Raw genomic sequence first — 5816 nt, 5'->3', positions numbered from 1 at the left:
TTCCTTGATTCTGCAGAACATATATCGATAGACTTAATTGGAGAAAATATTGCCTACAACTTAATGACTTGATGTGAATCTGCACTAGCAATCAACTTCCTAAATCTTTTATTATTGGAGAAAATATTGCCTACAACAAAGTTCAATATATGTTTAAGATGATTAAAAAAAACCATATTCTCAAGTTGTGTTTGGAAACTGAAGACATATAATACCTCTGCCTCGGACATCTTGACATCATTTTCCTTTGGGGTTGAGTCCTTTGGGGTGGCGATTTTCAGTTCATTTAAAAAAAAAAAAAGTTACTGCCTGAAAAGAGAAGAGTTCTCTACTTCAATTCCTTGTAAAAAACCAAGATCTGTACATTTATTATACACAAGTATCTAACGTAAGTAAGTTTCAAAAGACGGGTCCTTGTAGTTCCAGACTTTCTCATATTCGTTGATTTTAGGAGCCGGTTCGGAAACTCCCGTCGAGACAGCCTTGTTTTCCAAGTGAGATGATTCAGACCGAGCACTCCTTGAACCTGTTTGTTTGTCCCAATTATTCGGACTTGTAAGTTATCACAGAACATAGCACTCCTTGACCGAGAAAGTAAAAGAAACAAACCTCGTTTTTTTATCATCTGCTTCCTCGTCTTCGGACTCGAAACTTGGATCCATCTTTGGGTCCGTATGAATTTCTGGAATTTCTTCTAATCTGCGCTGGCGTTCCTCTTCTGACTTTAGAAGTTGCAATTTTTCAACACATTTGATGATCAGACACTATTCTTATTATATACACTAAAGATAGAGTCATTATTATTGTTAAGGTATCCTCAAATAAATTTGATGCTTCTTTGTTGTTGCTGTTATTATTAAGATACAAGAGACAAATAATTACAATAATATTTATAAAAAAAATAGGAACTTACATCTTTGACCCTGGCAGCTTGAAGATCAAGCTATTGCTTTTTCTTGAACATCACCCTATAGAGAAGGTTACAATTCTTTCAGAAGAGTCTTGGATTACAATAAAAAAAAAAGAAGTTGGAAAAAATTGAAGACAATATAGCTACCACTCTCAGCCGGTTAATAAGTCTACATTTTATGCTCTGACGCAAACTCTTGCACTCCTCCTGACAATAAGAGGAAAATATTTTGTTATCTTACAGCAGTAAAAAGATACACAATCAGACTCACTATCTTACAATCAGTAAAAAAATACACCAGTAGAATTGACATTGCTTTTGATTATTAATACATACCTTGTGTAAGAAATACGGCGAGAGTTCGTAAACCTGGTTTGTAAAACTAGTCCTAGCCTCCATAATAAGCACCTAGAGATTCGAACAAGATGATAGTTACTTAGTAATTATGTAGTTAAGTACCAAAATACATTTCAGAGTCCAGTTTTTTACTTGACATCGTCGTTCTCGATCAGAGAGCCCAGTTTTGGCGAGCTTTGAAGCTGGCCCTCCATTCAGCACCTTAAAGACAACTATCAAAAGAATTTAAGTAATCAACATCAACCCAATAAAACCGAAATATTGGGAATTTTATTTTCATCTTATCTATTCACAGACGTACAAACACACAGCCACACACACTCACAAATTAAGACTCATTCACACTCACTTTGCAGTAAGCACACAGTCACAACATGCACATTGTTGCGGCCACTCCCAAGACACACACTCACATTGTTGCATAATATGTTTAGAGCATGGTAAATCTGAGGGTGGTCATCATCACAAAAAAATTTAATTTGCAAAAATAATATAATGTTGTATCATTTTATCATTGTTCGTGAGTCATAAACAGCTCTAATAAAATTATGAATTTGGATACCTGAAAATAAGGATCTGTGATGGGAGACCTGATCGACCAGGTGACCCATGGGAGACATCCATTCCCAAAATCAGCGTCGGAGTATCACTATCTTGTCTTCCTGACCTCAATACAAACACAAAGAGTCTCACCAAATTAATCAACATGATTAAGCTGTAAAGAAAACCGAAGCAACCCTAAAACAGACAATAAAAAAACAGATAATGACAGAGATCTATTCCAAAATTCAGCTCGAGAATAAGAAACTTCCAAATGACATGTTCACATCCTCCTCAATTGGAGCATGGGTCATGGAATATGGTTGAGGAACTAAAGTGGATGCCAACATTGCTTGCCCATCAGTGTTTTTCTGATTCAAACGAATCAAGTGAAACACATAAATTTTTAAATGAGACAGATCAGCCACAATAATCATCAGTACAATAGGGGAAAATAAAGAAATAAATGTATTATCGGACCTCGCAAAAGCTTTTGAAAACGTAATCAGCTGCAACAAACTCTTCTACGCTGGAAGTCCGCAGAATGATTCGAAGAATTCAATACAAAACAGGTTCTTGAAGTCCTTCCCCAAGAACTTTGCTAGCAAGGGCATCAATGTTTTTAGGGTGTCCAGATATAAGATCACCAACGCAGCGTAATGCCTGAAAAGGTGAGTAAAGTTTAACTACTAATAATTGAATTATTTTTCCAACATCAGACAGATAAAAATGTGCAAGGTACTAATACACTGATACTTACGAGTCTCTCGTCATATTTCAAATATAATTTCATGTATTACAACAGGTGAAACAGAAAGATCTATGTGAGGATGACTGTTTTGAAGTGAAATATATTCCATAGAGAATTATGAAGAATTTACAGGAACTATCCATAATCACGCTGTGCACAAAAAAGGTACTCAGCAATATCATTGAAATAACCCTGTCCAATGGATATTTTTTGTCATAAACCAACTAATGAACTATGTAAAAATAATAACTTTATTAAAATAAAACATCGGAACCTTGGAATAAGAACCTGTTGCTCTAAACCTGGCTGAATTCTTGTGAGTCAGATCTGTCACCTCGCAAGAGAACATTATGAGGCCAAATAGCCACTTTACCCTGCTGCTTATTCTCGGACAGATTAGGGTCTAAGATGCTCATCCCTCTTTTAATACAACAGATCTGCCCTATTTTACTGCAACAGATTGCCAACACCAATAATAAAAAGCAATAACCATGTTGATGTTGTCAATGGTGCCCACAAGAAGAGTTGTAATCTTTATTTTGTACATTTGATGTAATAAAGTCTCATGAAGACTCTTGCTTGTAATTTCCTATTCATTCACTAATAAAGTTGAAACGTTCATTCATTCTTTCTTTGTTTGAAGCTTTATGATAAAACCTTAGTCTTTTAGTCCATAAACAAACTTAACAACTTACGAAGAGACAAATGTAGATTTGCATGAACAAACTCTTCGTAGTTTGCTCAAAACGATATATTCGCAATCTTAGGGTCAAAGGACTATTGACCTCAGTACGATTGTTAGAAGAATCTATGATGTCTGGTTATGAGGCATTGAGAGTTGGAGACTCTATAGTTCTTCTAGGTATCTTCCGAAGGTACTGAATTGACCAGTGCACTTCTAGAGACAAGATAAGAACAAACCATTTAACCTCTTATGTCTCGAAGTCACTATGTATGAATTGCATCATGCTTACCTTAATCCTGAAATGAGACATGCCATTTCACACCTTAGTATTCTCATTTGAGAAAGTCAGAGTTCGGACTCACTATGTGATTCCGAACAGGGCCTATTGGTGAAGTACTAAGTTGTGAGTATGTCATGAGTAACTTTGTGAAGTTCTCATAGATATGGAATTCATGTACAAGATTGCTGAAATGCAATGTATGTCACCTCATGCTTTGTTCCTTGGAGTGTGAATAAATGAACTGGCCAGTGTCCAAATTGAGTCCCGACTCTTTTGGATGAAACAATGTGACTTGTTAGCTCCTCGTCAATACATTGTTTCTAACTTATTCACAAGCGACAAAGGAGTTGAGGAAATAACAGCTAGAAGGGTAAAATGGTAATTTAGTAAATCCCGACTAGCTGATGACATTCATGAAGGGTAAACATAGATAATATTCAGTGGATCCGCTCATCATAATTAGGTCGAATTCTTGAGTAGAAAACAAATTCTTTTGAACCGAGAGATTTTCAGTGTCAGCTCTTTAGTGGAGTCAGTTGGCATTAAGCTAAACTTGGAAAAGGTTTGTGAACTTTTGAGTCCAAGTGGTTAGCTCAAGCTTTGTTCATTTGGGTCCATGAGGTCACTGTCACGAATCACATCGATAGGAATAGTTAAACTGGAAGCTAAGTCAAAACAAGAACGAAAATAGTTAAAAGGGTATTTTTGTCTTTTGAGACAAAGGATGAAATGAATGTCAATAAATTTTTTGACAAGTTCATTTGATGACTTAATGTCACTCGGCCATGACTTGATCATTGGGCCTCGTGAATTAATTTCATTTCATAAGAGTTTTATTGAAAATTCTTAATGGGCCTTTTTTCATGTTCTCATGAATAAATGAAGAAGCTTCTAGAAGCTCCTTCTAGAGACATGTTGGGCGCCTACCCTACAGAGAAATAGGAGAGTTTATTTTGTGCATAAATGTATTTAGATACTTGCCAAAAGAAAAAGAGGAAACAAATTTGCATATGCATGCATAAGGGAATCGGCCATGTTGAGAGAAAAGGCAAGCCTTGAACAAAATAGGAAACAAATCAAGGCTTCTAGAAGCCTTGTGTTGGCCGAGTGTCTCAAAGGGAAAAAGAGGAAATTGGCTCATGAATATGTGATATTCTATAGAAGAGGAAACTACCTTATTGAAGGTGAGACCTCTCCTATAAATAGGAGCCTCATTTCCTCACATTTCATTCATCCAAGTTTAAGAGATTTGAAAGACTCTCTCTCTAGAACTTGTGGCCGAAAATCCTCTCTCTCTCTCTCTAGTTTATTTTCGATTTTTCTTGTCTTGGCACCTAGGTCCTCACTCGACCTAGTGTTTAGCTCTGCGACTTCAAGACTTGTTCTTAAGTCGTAGTGTTTAAAAGTGCCCACTCACTGATTCCTTTTATTTCGAGTGATTTAGTGATAGAAACTATCGTGGTTGCTCGAGGTGCCGAGGAAAGAAAGAGAGACGTGCTGCGAGGGGAGACGAGCGTTGCAAACTTTCCAAAAGCTTCTTCAAGGTTCAAGCTTCAAGAAAGGTTAGTAAACTCTTAGCTCATATTGATTTTTAATTACATGTACTTGCTTCTTTGTCTAGGTTAGTAAAAACTGTTTTTACTTGAAAAGAATTTTTTTAAAATTCCGCCGCTTCCCAAAGCGTTTAATCTTTTTCTTAAACCCTAGATCAATTCCAACAGTTGAAAATTACCAAATAAAAAATTGTAGAACAAAATCCACAAATGAACGAGCAATGACAACTTGAAATCACAATCTCAATATCTATTTATAAACATAATTATAAAACTCGAGGTATCTAAATTCATCAACAAAGTTCAGACTTAAACCTCCGAGATCAAAGCACATGATTAGTCATGCTAGCTGATTAAATCTTTACTTATTATTAACTACCAATAAACCAGTTAACATTCAAACATGGAATTGAAGTATTTTTTTTCATTCCAGTATTTCATCAAACACGTAGAACACGCACTTTTAGACCGACGATACAAGTACCAGAATCGAAGACAAAACTCAACAAAACAACAATGAGAACTCAACGTCGAACACGTTTTCGTTTCAATTTCTAAAACCCTAAGTCGAGAATACGAAGAGAACTCAACAAAAGAACATAATCCTCATAAATCTAGCTACTTCATCTCTTACATTCAAATTTCAATAATATGATGATGACGAACCTAGGGATGGTAAGAGAATCGAGAGGACAGAAGAAACGTGGTGGTCATCGAGCAAAAGAAGCTGAGGCACGTGA

At 36.0% G+C, this 5816-nt stretch overlaps 1 long non-coding RNA gene across 1 annotated transcript; it reads right to left on the bottom strand.

Moving 5' to 3' along the window:
- Positions 1–703: 703 nt before the first annotated feature.
- Positions 704–1324, bottom strand: LOC149390700 (uncharacterized). Its single transcript, XR_016300005.1, has 4 exons — positions 1247–1324; positions 1058–1117; positions 914–968; positions 704–722 (listed from the first exon to the last, which is right to left on the bottom strand). It is a non-coding gene; the product is annotated as an uncharacterized LOC149390700 (long non-coding RNA).
- Positions 1325–5816: the final 4492 nt, after the last annotated feature.

Source organism: Urtica dioica, chromosome 7, assembly GCF_054948205.1.
Source record: "Urtica dioica subsp. dioica isolate 48M chromosome 7, U.dioica_male_clone48M_v1_H2, whole genome shotgun sequence".
Taxonomy (NCBI): domain Eukaryota; kingdom Viridiplantae; phylum Streptophyta; class Magnoliopsida; order Rosales; family Urticaceae; genus Urtica; species Urtica dioica.
This window is presented reverse-complemented; position numbering and strand designations above follow the sequence as displayed.